Source organism: Trachurus trachurus (genome assembly GCF_905171665.1).
Source record: "Trachurus trachurus genome assembly, chromosome: 21".
Lineage (NCBI taxonomy): Eukaryota > Metazoa > Chordata > Actinopteri > Carangiformes > Carangidae > Trachurus > Trachurus trachurus.
This window is the reverse complement of record NC_139899.1, coordinates 13,823,355-13,836,574: the sequence shown is the minus strand read 5'-3', so window position 1 is coordinate 13,836,574 and position 13,220 is coordinate 13,823,355.

The window sequence follows — 13,220 nt, the reverse complement described above, 5'->3', positions numbered from 1 at the left end:
AGTTTGTGTTTTACAGATGGAAAGGACTGAGAATCTGAGTAGTGAAAGGCATTTCAAATGTTTAAATTGTGAGCAAGCTTGTTTTCATTGAAAGATTATCTTTCAGCACAAATTGAATGCAGGTTGGCTCTGAAAAGGCCTTGGATTTCATGTACTGTATAGGCCGCAGGAAATTGTGACAATAAAATGCATTACATTGCCTTTGCGAATATTAGTGTATCTTTGTTTTCTTATGATTCGTATTTATATGCTTATGACTCATTGGAATCTGTAGTTCTTTTTTTATCAAGTGGCACAAATGTATGAAAGCTGTCTGTAAAATTCAGCTGAAAGAATTTATGGACAATAGAAAACGCCCAAAGGATGAGGATGCTGTGAGACTCTATCATCTGTACTAATGACTACAAATCACAGTTGATCTGTAATACTTGTATCTGCTGTATAAACAGAATACAGAATATTAAGTTAAGCAGCCCAATTAATCAAGGATGCAACAATGGATGCATTTCCAATAAAAAAGGTTATCTGTGTGCCTTGGTTACTATGCCAACTGTGTGAGCAGGGAGCTAGCAACTGCACAGTGGCGTGTTAACAAATATACCTGCAATAAATGATTATGTTCATCTTCAATTACTTTGTCACTGGCATTTGTAGAATTTGTCTGGCATTCGTTCCCAGCCACTCATCCTTAATGACCAGTAATTTTGGAAATTGCTGTTTGTCTGACAAACATTTCAAAATACACAAACACACAAGAGGTTCTCACTCAAACAAATACCCACATTTGAGAAGATAGAAGCAGTGAGTGTTTGGAGTTTTTCCATAATAAACAACTTGAATCCCTACGTCTCACCCTTTCAAAAAAATTGTAGACATTGATGTAAGCAACACAGCTTTTAAATAATTTGGTAAATACTGGGACGTGGTAAAAATGCTGAATGTTACTGCATCACTGTCGTGCTTCTGAGTATCCAACTGCAACAAAGGCAACCAGGGCATATGTACTCCTTTTTTAATAAAACGCCACACACAGAGATATAGTGCCTCACTCCGTCAAGCTCATTATCAAAATAAAGATACACACAATGGTAGTGTAGAGATAATTTTGAGTCGCATCTCATGGTCTGTGCACTGCACCTTTAGTCACATATGTTTGGAGGAGATGAGATTGGAGTGTTTTGATATACAATATTTCCTTTGTAACGTTTGTGTTGAATACTAATTAAAGTCTCTCACTCTCTCACACTCACACACACACACACACACACACACACACACACACACACACACACACACACACACACACACACACACACACACACACACACACACACACAAACACACAGTAGTCTCCCTGGTGACAGATGGGCTAGATGGAAACACAGTCATCCTGTTAGTAACCATGACATCAGCAACACTGTTACTCACTGTCATATGCACATGGATGCTCTGCTCCCTCTCTCTCTCCTTCTCTATTTCAGAAACAGAACAGAAGAGAAAAGGTCCTGACAGATAGTAACCATGACATGAACAGGGCTGTCTCTCTGCTCACAATCAACTTCATAAAGCTTATTGGGATGCAAGTCTGGCACGGAGGAATACTGTAAGCCCATGAATGGTCAGATAGAAGGACAAGATTAAAAAAAAAAAAAAGGCAGCAAGAAAGTCTGGTATCTGTGCAGAGACACAAAGGGCAAGCCGGACAAAGCAGACAGCATGTGACATGAAAAGTCGAATAATTATTCCACTTTGGATTAAACATCAGTTACCCAGAAACACTGACTCACTGCGTGTCTGCCTCCTATAATACATCAATGAATAGCCTAAGTATTCCTAATGCAATGCCACATGCATTATGTTACAGGCCCAGAAAAAGTAAGTAAGCAAGTTAAAGCAACAAACTCCTGCAAGATGCTACAGGTGAAGCTCAGCAGCAACAGGGCACATCCACTTTCACACCATCAACATAACACTGTCTACTTCAGACAACACAATGATACAGTCACCAATGCACAATGAGTAATGGTTTAGCAATTCACAGCATTATACCACTACAAGTAACTACTGCCTTGAAACATAATGGGCAACTCGTCAGTCCGACTGCCCAAAAGTCCGACGGCTCATTTCTCCGACTACCTATTCTACAGTGTTAAGGTTAGGTTTAGGGTAAGGTTAAGGGTTAGGGCCACTTAAGTCGGAGAAGTGGGAGGTCGGACTAATGGACGCAAAAATAAAGAAATGTATGGTCGGAGAAATGGGTAGTCGGACAGACGTCATGCGCCCATTCCACTACAAGTAACTACTGCCTTGAAACATAGTGGGCAACTTGTCCTGGGTTGCTACTTCCCTGTCCTCAACCCATACTGAACCGTTTCTGACCGAGGAAACATTTAGACTTCAAGTTAATTTTCATAAACACATAAAATATGATTTATCCACTTCTAGGCTCCAGGTATCAGCAGAACGAGCACTGGGGTGTTGTCCTTACCTGTTAGAAGCTCCAGGTTTTCCTCCCATTCCTCCATTATTTATAGTGCTCATTTGGTCGTAAAGCTCCACAGATCATAAAAGTCGTTTTGTTTCTCAGAAAAGTAGCCTATTCCGAGTTATCCATTGCAGGTTTCCCTCCCTCTCCATTCTTGTCCTTGTTACATCTGCGCCAGTGCGCCTGCGTCAGGCAGTGGCGTATCCAGGATATTTTTACTGGGGTGGCCAAGATGGGACACAAAGCTAGTGTGGGGTGGCCATGGCATAACAAAACTATTGTGATATACGCAGCCGACCGGGGTTCAAATCTTGGCTGGAGGTTCTTTACTGCATGTCACATTACCTCTCTCTCGCCCATGATTTCCTGTCTCATAAATGTCAAGAAGAAAGGTTTACTGGTAAAAAAAAAAAAAAAAAAAAAAAAAACTTTTAAAAAACAGTATTTTTTTCACAGTTCTTGGTACTCTCTGGTTGTTTTAACATGTCGGTTTTTAATCAGTAATTGTTCAGGATAGGGTACAGCTTTTCTAAGAGCCTTGTAGTGGATAAAAGTCCTCACCTCTTCACAATTTGTATCAGGGTAGCAAAATTCACCTGCTCTTAACTCATCCTATAGAATAACATTCATCAGTCATTAGCTCATTATCTGTATTACCTGTATTGTTACCTGTGTGTTCTTTACTAATTGAAGCCCTATCTAGTGATTAAATAAACACAGCAATCTAGGCAACAGAAGAAACCCAAAAACTCAAATTAAAGCTTAATATTTAAAGATAGGCCTCATTAAAAAGTGTAGGCCTATCTGTAAGCAAAAGATAAACTATGCTTGTAAGAAAAAACTGAAATTGCTCTTAACATGCTTGGTTTATGTTATTATTTATCTTACATCTAAATTTGTTGGAGATACTGGAATTTGATTTTTTGGTTTGTTTTTTGCCAGCACACGTGTGTTTTTGTTTAATCACAAGATGCTGCCTAAATTAGTAAAGCAAACGTAGGTAACAATACAGGTGACACAGATGGTGGCCAGATGGCTAGGGATGAGCAAGTAGCTACACCATTGTCTCTTCAACCATATAAAAATTATCTGTATGCAGCCTATGGAGTGGGTGGGACTTTAACCTGTAATTGTAAGCCTAAAACTGGAAGAAGTTGCTATTATTATTATTATTAGAAAACTATAGTATTTACAGAAAAGCATCAGCACTGAGCTTCAGATTTTTGATCACAAGTAAACAATTTACAGAACAAGTTTCTTAGAAACACAGAACATGGATATTCTTAAGTGCATCTAGGGCTGACCGATTTTGGGAAAAGATCTAATTGCAATTGTTCGGGCAGATATTACAATTCTGATTTGATTCACGATTTTCTTAAAATCAAGCTTCAGTGCAATATTCATTATGTATAGCTAGTAAATGTACAAACATGACAGAAAATTACAGCATGACATTAAAACATTAAATGCCATGCTCTAATGCAAGAATGAAAACTAAAGTTAAGTAGTGGGGGCCAGAGATGTTCACAAGTCTTTTTTTTCTTTTTTTTTTACCAAATCCAAGTCAAGTCTCAATTCTCTAAAAAATAAAAATCTCCTGTCTCCTCTGGTTGTAATGACGCTTCTATCATCTGCTGCTTTCCGGTCTACTAAGAATAGGTACTGCACAGCTATATAGTCTAGTCCTATTTCACAGCAAACATATTAACAGGAGGACTTCGCCTAGGCTACAGTAGCCTGATGTGTGTCAGTTATGCAGCAGCTCGTCCCCGACCCCGTGACGGAAGGTCTGACCACAAACGGACGTTAACTTGTGCCTCACTGGTGTCGCTGGTTCACAGTCACCTGTCTGTCACTCACCTGCAGCTGACTGCGCAGTCAGAGGATCTGCTGTTCCTCTCTCTTTAGCCTGGTGTTTGACTGCACTCTGTATAAAGTGTGTTAATTTCAACACTGTACAATTAGCGCGATATAGCGCATTTACCGTTTATTAGCGGTCAAGCGCGACCTATGCGCCCGTATGTGTGTGTGTGTGTGTGTGTGTGTGTGTGTGTGTGTGTGTGTGTGTGTGTGTGTGTGTGTGTGTGTGTGTGTGTGACAGAGAGAGAGAGAGGGAGAGACAGAGAGAGAGAGAGAGAGAGAGAGCGGAGCGAGGCACAGCTACAGTGACTGTGTGTAGAGGAGTGTGTGACAGCGTTCCTCTTGTTTCTTGTGTTGACGAACTTAACCAACAACTACCTATCAAATCTGGGGTGGCCACAGGGGTGGCCAATGAGTTTTCAGGGGTGGCCAGTGCCACCCCAGGCCACCCCCCAGAATCGCCATCAGGTGTGTTTGTTTTACTAACGTTCCAGTTTGAAAATGGCGGCCTCAAAATCTGGTCAGGTGCTGCTATGGGAGATTTGGGGAAAGACAGCGAGCATCGCCGAGTAAGTAGGCTAATTGATACGCCCGTTTCTATGGGGGAAAAAAACCAGTTTTTTTGCCAGTTACGTTACCTTGTTGGTAGGCATCTCAGCTGACCATTCAGAGCAAACCAATCGGGAGAAGGGGGGGGGGGGGGGGGGGTAGAATATGTGCAGTTGTCCTTTTGGCATGTTGGTGCTACCATATAGCCTGCCAAATACTGATCAATCTGAATACCTACGTGGTGATCCTCTTGGTAGTATCTTGTTAACTTCACCAGGGGAGCAAGCTTGATATCTCACTAACAGCTTTAGTGGCATTAGCAACATTTCACCTTTGACTAACAGTTAGTCACGACCTCTCCATCCTGCTTTAGCCCACTGAACTGTCTGTAACCCACTGAACTCCCTGACGTTCCTGTGAGTTCTGATGTGTCTTCATACAAATGGTCTGACACAAAATCCATATGTAGCCTAGTTTTGGATTCAATCCGAGTTTTAAGATTTCTAAAGATGTAGATGTAGCCTATGACTTAAGGGTGTACATTGCTTTCATCAGTGAATAGGCCCCCTCATTATAAAAATTCAATGGCATCATCTCTTTGCTGAAACAAGTTGTTCCCATTGCTGTGAATCCACAGAACACACTGTCCAGAGTTTTCTGGGGATTATTTTCTCGTTGAAAGATGAAAGTAGCTATAGCTCCAATGAGGTCTGTTTAAAACTGAGAGTGATCAAACAAATGTTTCTGGAAAGACATGCTGTTTCTGAAAATTCACAGCCGTTGTGTTTGTGTCAAGGCAGAAATCTCAGAGACCAATATCCCAGGCCCTTGATAACAAAACCATCAGCATATGTAGATGCCATTAGAGCCTTGTTTTCTTGTATGGAAGTTAACTTTTCCTTGAACACTCAACCAACCTGAACTTAACAAGAAGAAATATCTGTGCTTTCTTTTGATTTCTGTCAAGTCAGACCCAGTATCATTGACTTTAACTTTGTTGTTCCCTGCAGACACACTTCTGAAAGGAGGATGAGGCTCACAGGCGCATTGTCCTTGCCTGGAGATTCTAATTATGATAAAATTTAGTGTGTACTGTGTCTTCCCATTTTCTTTCTGTGAACGCATGAACATCATGCTCTCTCTCTCTCTCTCTCTCTCTCTCTCTCTCTCTCTCTCTCTCCCCCCTTTCTTTCAGTCTGCCCCTCTCTCTTTCTGTCCAAACCCTCCAATCCCGACCCTGGAGAGCAGTGTGTCCTCGTTCTGGTGATGCTCTGTCGCCACCGCTCAGTGTGGGGTCTCTGAAATATTCATGCTGACACACATATACACACACCTAAAGACACACATAGACACAAACACTTTCAAACTCTTCCTCCTTTCCTCTCTTTATGTTAGAATATTAGAAATTATCATTTATCTTGAAGCAGGATTAGGGAGAAAACACATTATACACTCATTTCAGTGGGTGTCGGCAAAGGCAGAGAGGACATCCCAATTGTTGTGACTTTCCATGCATAGTTTGGCATTGGTGGAAATAACCATGTTAATCTACAGAAGAACAACAGAATCTACAAGAACAAAATTAACCATTTATACCTGTAGTACTATAGTCATTCAGGAAAAGCAAAGGGCAGTGTCTTTTGCAGCCAAATTGTATATTGTTTTCAGATCATGGATCTGCACACCATGGAGGTGAAGGTGCAGTCACTCTGTGCTGTGAATGGCAAGTACAGTTTTGAGGCCACAGAGACAAGCTGGCACAGAGCAGAACAAATCATAAAAACCTTATTACTGTGCCAGCAGTCCTCAGATTTGATCTGTCACCTCAGACTGTACCCATTTGGAGGAGAGAGGAACAGAAGTGAAACTCCAACAGAGAGAACATCAACACATTGGATGGTTATTACCCTGCCAGCAGTTTTGATATGTAACCTTACATTATTGGCCTGCTCGGCTGACAGAGACATGCAAACAAGGGTAGGGCTGAGCAAAGCATCAAGTGAACTGTGATCTCTGCCAGAAGTACTGCGGGGTGATTCACTGCCTCCTCACTTGTCAGCAGGGGGAAAAACATGCCCGTGAAACACCATTTAGATGTTTGTTTGTAATGCAGGGTTTACATACCGAGGCTCCCAAGTGGAGCCAACTCAAAATGAAATCATTCAGGTTATTCGGAGGCCACGGAAAAACTGTACTGATGTTCAAAATAGTGCATCATCCTACCTAATCTCAGACAAGAACAATTGAAAAGGACAAACGTGTCATCACATCTGGCAACTTTGATGCACATCTTATGGAAGTGCAAACACTGTATAATTAGCTCCACACATCAGCTTATATGGTTACATGGTGATGCAGAGAAGCAAACAATGTTTTTGCAAGAAAGAACAGTGACCTTTAGGTGCATTATTGCTGTTTGTCACAAAAGAAAAATCAACAGGGCTGGTTCCCTGCATTCATTTTTATTCATGGTGTGATGTCTCCCACCATGTGTTTTTCAGGCTGAGTACACTTGTATAACATCATGACAATTTTCACTGCCTCTGAATGTGTAATCACCAACGAAGCACACATGCAGAAATCAGCTAGACCTATTGTTGCTGCTGTGCCTCACTGTAGGATACTATTTTCCTATTACCACAACTTCTTTCAGGTTGCCTTTAACCTGCGGCCAAACTCCTTGCTTTGTCTTGTCCTACTAGTATGTCATGACGGCCACTCTGTGGGACTGTGTAGACCTGAATACTAACATCAGCTAACATGCTACAGTAACATACTTACAAAAACGCTGTTGTTTTTCCTGATAATGTCATTGCTATGTTCATCATTGTTTATCGCCATCAGTGACCACTAGCTGATGGGAGTATCATCGTCATCTCGTTGTAGATCTAACGTGCATGGCCTAATATGTTGTTGAATTACAAAGAGGCACTAGCTGAATAGGGTCAAGGGTCAGGACCGTTTGTTGCCAGACGCCTCAAAGAAACCGTCACAGATTGGTTCTTATTATGCGCATTCCCATGGAGACGAGCCCCCTGTCACGTTTGTGGGGTCCCTGTAGTTGGTTGTTATAGCAACAGACAGAACGTGACATTGTTGCATAATTTACTGTTTTTCTTTTTCTGCTGTCTTGTTCTGACCTCGTGGGCTATTTTATTATCATCGCTGTCATCGCTCTGTGGTCGTAGCAGTTAGCACAAGTAGTGTCAGGTCACCACACAATGTGAATTGATAAAATCTTCACATATTCAAATCAACGCGCAGCTTAAAAAAATTTGCGATGTTTGTGTATTTTTATTGGTTTGTTTTTTGTAAACTTAAATTTGTATCATATTGCAAGTCTTTTTTGCCTGTAGCTACCTTTTTCCCTTGATAAATAAAACCACTTGTACTCAGTTGGACAAATTTTCGTTTATTCTTAACTTAGATATGTTTTTTTCTTTGTCCATTCTTAGCGGAAAACCAGCAAAGTGTATTATTTAATCTTGTGAAATCAATTCTATCCTGAATGGACTCATATTGTGATTGACTGTGTGTGGGCCACTACAAATGTAGCATGTAGCTTGCTTGCCTGCATGGTGTAGCTAAGAAACCTACCACTTTCTCCAACAATGTATAAGCATTTGCATTGTAGACACTTCCTTTTTGTTCCTTGCTTTAGTGTTGGATGCAGAAAAGGAAGTGGAAACCAAAAGAAAGATGAAAGAAATTGCAGTAAAAACATTGTCCCCCATTGACATTCTTCTACACCTGGTAAAGACTAAACTTCCTGACCCACAGATTTTTAGTCATTTAGTGTGAAGTTAATAGTTCTTCATAACTCACAAGATCTCAAATGAATATGTAATTTAGTAATTTAATAACATGAAAAAAAGAAAAGAAAGTCAGCTTTAGAGACTTAATCATTTGCCCACATTTTCCCTTGTCATCATTTCTTTTTGGCAGTAAAGTAGTATCCCTTGTCATCCTCAGTTGAACTACCTCCCCAGGCAGGGGGCCTGTGGTGTAACTAAGCTGCAGCCTTGACAATCTGTTTCACCACTGGAGTCTGTCTTTCCACAACAGGCAATTATGAACTGGAAATCCTCCAATGTGCAGTTTTTGTTTGAATGGGGTTTAAACGCAAAATTTTGACTTCACACGGTAACTAAATTAAATTACATTTACTTTGAACAGGGGAACCTAAAGGTTTCATATGTAACACACACAAAAGTCTTGTCAATAATTACATTAGTGGCTGTTAGGTTAACAGCAGTCAGCAACCTCATGCTCAAAGTTTGCAGTTAGACAAGAGAAAATATCCTGAGCATCTGCATCAGTGATATGATGAACCACTTGGATTTGCACTGCATGCACTTATCACTCTCTTGTGCTTACCCACCCAAATGACGAGCACACAGAGACCTACAGTATTTAGAATATATTTGACTTAAAAACCCAGATTAAAGCAGAAGTAAGCGATCCGGTCGTTTTGGCTAACTTCCTGTCAGCCGATGGAGGTAGCAGTCCCCGCCCTCGTCCCTACGTCACCACATTCACGCGCATCCCTTGGCTGCACACACAGAGAGGACCGCCCCTTTATGCCGTTCTCTCTCCTCATTGGATAAAGGTTGTAGGATACAAGGAAAGTTTTCTCCTTGGCTTACAGCAGAGCAGAGTGACTGACAGACCCGTGTTTCAGACCAAACACCCTATATAAGTGATTGCCGTCGGAAGATATATTTAAGACTTATATTAACACAAACATTCCACTTACTTCTGCTTTAAGTAAATCTAAACAAATTATATTTTCAATAACAAATTTAAGTGACTTTGAAGATTTGACAGATGTAGATCTTATCTCTTAATACTTCAAACTATCTAATTTATACCTTAAGGAATCTATACTTTTAGTGCAGTTTTGCCAATAGAAGTTGTGCCCTGAAGCTAACCCTCCATGTAATTCGCTTTGGCCATTTAGCTGAAGTCTTACCATATCACCGTATCTGCTGCAGTTTAGAATGAAAATCAGTTGTCATGGAGTAACAGGTCTGCAGGAGGGATGGCAGCAGAGTGATGTGATGTGTAGGCAAGTCACTCAATGAACCAGACAGCTGAAATTCTCCTGCCAATAACTGTCTGCTGAAGTTTTCCCTATCTGACTCTAAGGATTTAACTTCACAGATCAATATTGTGCTACACATTTTCTTCTGAGTTGTTATCATTGCATTTGACATGGCTGTGGAGGAGGCTACAGGTTATATAGTATTCATATACTTTTCATTCATACTCAGCTTCTGTTTAACTTGCAGTGATAAGCCTCCAACTTCTCCCAGAGGGAGCATCATTACACCATATCATTAAGAAGGTTAATATTAGCTTACAGTTCATCTTAATATATGTTAATGCTTTTAATTCCCTATTAGTGGTGGCAGTGATGCCCAGAGGCACTGACTCAGGTGGGTGTTGCTGACGCAGAGCGCATCTGATGAATGATGCTGTCACCCAGGCAGTGTCTTATACACAGGTGCTGACATTTACATGACAGTCGGGGAAATCAAGCAATTATTTATCAAGACACAGTGCACATGATAAGATACTAGCCCACATTCACTGAATATCAATTGTTACTTTGACTCATCCTTCTCCACACCTTTGCCCAGAACGTTTAAGGTTTTGTGTAATGTTGTGTGTCCAACTCATGCTTGTCCCAGTTGTGTAAAGTGCAGAGATAGTTGTTGGTTGTTGTTGTTGTTGTTGTTGGGCTGTGTGGCTGCTCCGTGTAGGAATCAATAAACCACCAGGTCCAATTGAAATCTGCTCATCACTGAGTTCTTCTTACATCAGCTGGCAGAAATATGATAGTCACGACTTCTCCTGTGTGTGTGGCATGCCACAGCGCATCATCACCCACTAGGTCAATATGGAATAACAAGGGCTTACCTCCCCTGTTTAATCATGTAGGCATGTTTGTGTGCACATTTTGTGAATATGTGTGTATGCATGTGCAAGGGGAAAACCAGGATAGGCAGACGGGGATACACAGAGATTTGAGTTTGTCATCTGCACTCAGACATGACAAATTAACTGACCTGATGGCAAAAATCAGACTAAAGTAAAGGATTTAGAGTGACAGAAATCAAAATTTAATACAGGATTTCTAACCTACAGAGAATGCAGACAACAATATAGTTGTCAATTTGTATCTAAGCCAATGTACTATTAAATTTGCACCAGTAGATAGGTTGGGGACCTTGTGTGTTTTTATAATGAAATGCACAATGCATTGGAAGTACAATTGGAGAACAAACTCTTTTTCTGAAGCCAGGGGATTGCTCGGCTGACATGCAGATGCAGATATGTAAAAAAAAAAAAAAAGATACTAACAGGTCCAGACACAGGATGCTTGGAGTCAGAGGTGTCGGGGAAAAAGTGATGGAAATGTGTAAAGATTGGGAACAGCTTGTGAAAGTGTGTGTATGTGCACACGCTCACCCCTCTGCCTTAATGACAGTGCCTTTGAGATGTGAGAAGAGATGTCATGATGGAGACTGAGAACAACCCTGAAGACTGCATAAAAGATGTTGTAGAACTTGCTTCGTGAAATAATGATAATGCAGGGTAAAATAATGACATTTACTTCCATCTAAATGTATCCATTATGGAATGTGTCTGTAGGCTTGGTATGTTTTAATTTGTTCCCCAGCAGGAAATTAAACCATTGGGATTTTCTGGCTGAGTGTGTAGCAGTGTGTGGGTGTGTGGATAACAGCTTGAGTCTATGCTCCTTGAATCAACCACATTACACTGTGTATTACTTCAAAAATGTGCCTGTAGAATTTTGTTAAATGCAGTTTTTCCTCACTTAACTGCACATATAAATGCTGTGTTATCTAAAGCTATGCCAGGGTAGAGTGTGACACGGTGATTGAATGAATTTGCCCTCAGCTATCATCAGCTGCTAAATATGTGAAACACAGCTGACTTTGATCTCTTTTATTAGCTGATGGTAGAAATACAACAAAAAAAATCTTGAAGTTGAAGCTTGGGGCACATCATAATCCAAGATAGTTTTCAGAAATACCGTTAAGAACAAGCTAAAGGTTGGATTTTTCAAGCAGTGTGTCTGCAAGCTGGTGCCTCACAGTCCTCACTGATCTTCCTTGATGACCTCGAGGACACACACAAGTCTGTTAGGAATAAAAGTTACCACAGTACATTATGTTCATCTCCATATGACATCTCATTAAATGGAAGGTATGCGTTACACACTGGGATTAAGGAATTAATTATGAAATAACTAATTGCTCAGAAGTGACAAACAGTGTAATAGCATAAGCTCCATTTGCCCTGTGGCAACATTTACAAATTAAAGTCAATTAAATATAGTAAGTGGAGTCTAATTATATCACAGTGAATTACTGGTGCAATATAATTATGATTTTACAGTTCATGAATGATGAATGATTAGGTTAGGAAATACTTTACTGCAGGTTAGGATCAATACTTGTCAATCATACATTTGTTTTTTCCTTTAGGTGTCGGCTTTTGGTGCAGTTACTCTTCAGGAAAATATTTACATTGATCTTTTACACGGTTTCAAGCACATATTGCCTGTATAGAGTTTCTGTCCCCGGCTTCCTCTCATACTAGAATCCAAAATAAACAATTTATTTGTTTGGGCTTTTTTGTTTTTAACATATATTCCAGTACTATGTTTACATTTGGTCAGGGAAACTCCATTATCTCAGGGACAGACCTACTTTCACTGCATCATCAGTACCTGGCATTACTTTTGTAAAACCTCAGCTACAGTATCATAAAAAGAAATTGATATTGCTCTAATGTTTCAAAATGTTTGTCCAGCCGTTTTCAGACAATAGTCAAACATTATACACGGTCAATAAACACAGCACTTTATATCTATATGAAGTTATGATGTGTTATTCCCAGTGGGTGGAATCAGGACGATGGTTCAAAAGTTTTCTTTTGTTTTTTGGGGTTTTTTTTTAATCCTCCTAGAAAAAAAGAGTTCTTGTGTCACAAATCTCCCTCACCATGCAAATTAAATTCATGCAAATGCATTCTGTTGATCTTTCCATGGCAACTATTTAATTATGTGTGCACTGCAGATCTTCTGCTGTTGGTCTAATACTTCACAACTGTTGGCAACAATCTGTTGCTGCTACCACTCTACTGTATATCCAAGTGAATGATAGTGACTGAATTTTATTTTTGCAACTGCTGCAATAGTTGTGAGTAGTGAGAGAGGCTGCTCAGTTGTTTGTCTCCTGGCAGCAGACAGGGCCAGAGGCATTATGTTTTCTTGTTGTACATCCATCAGTCT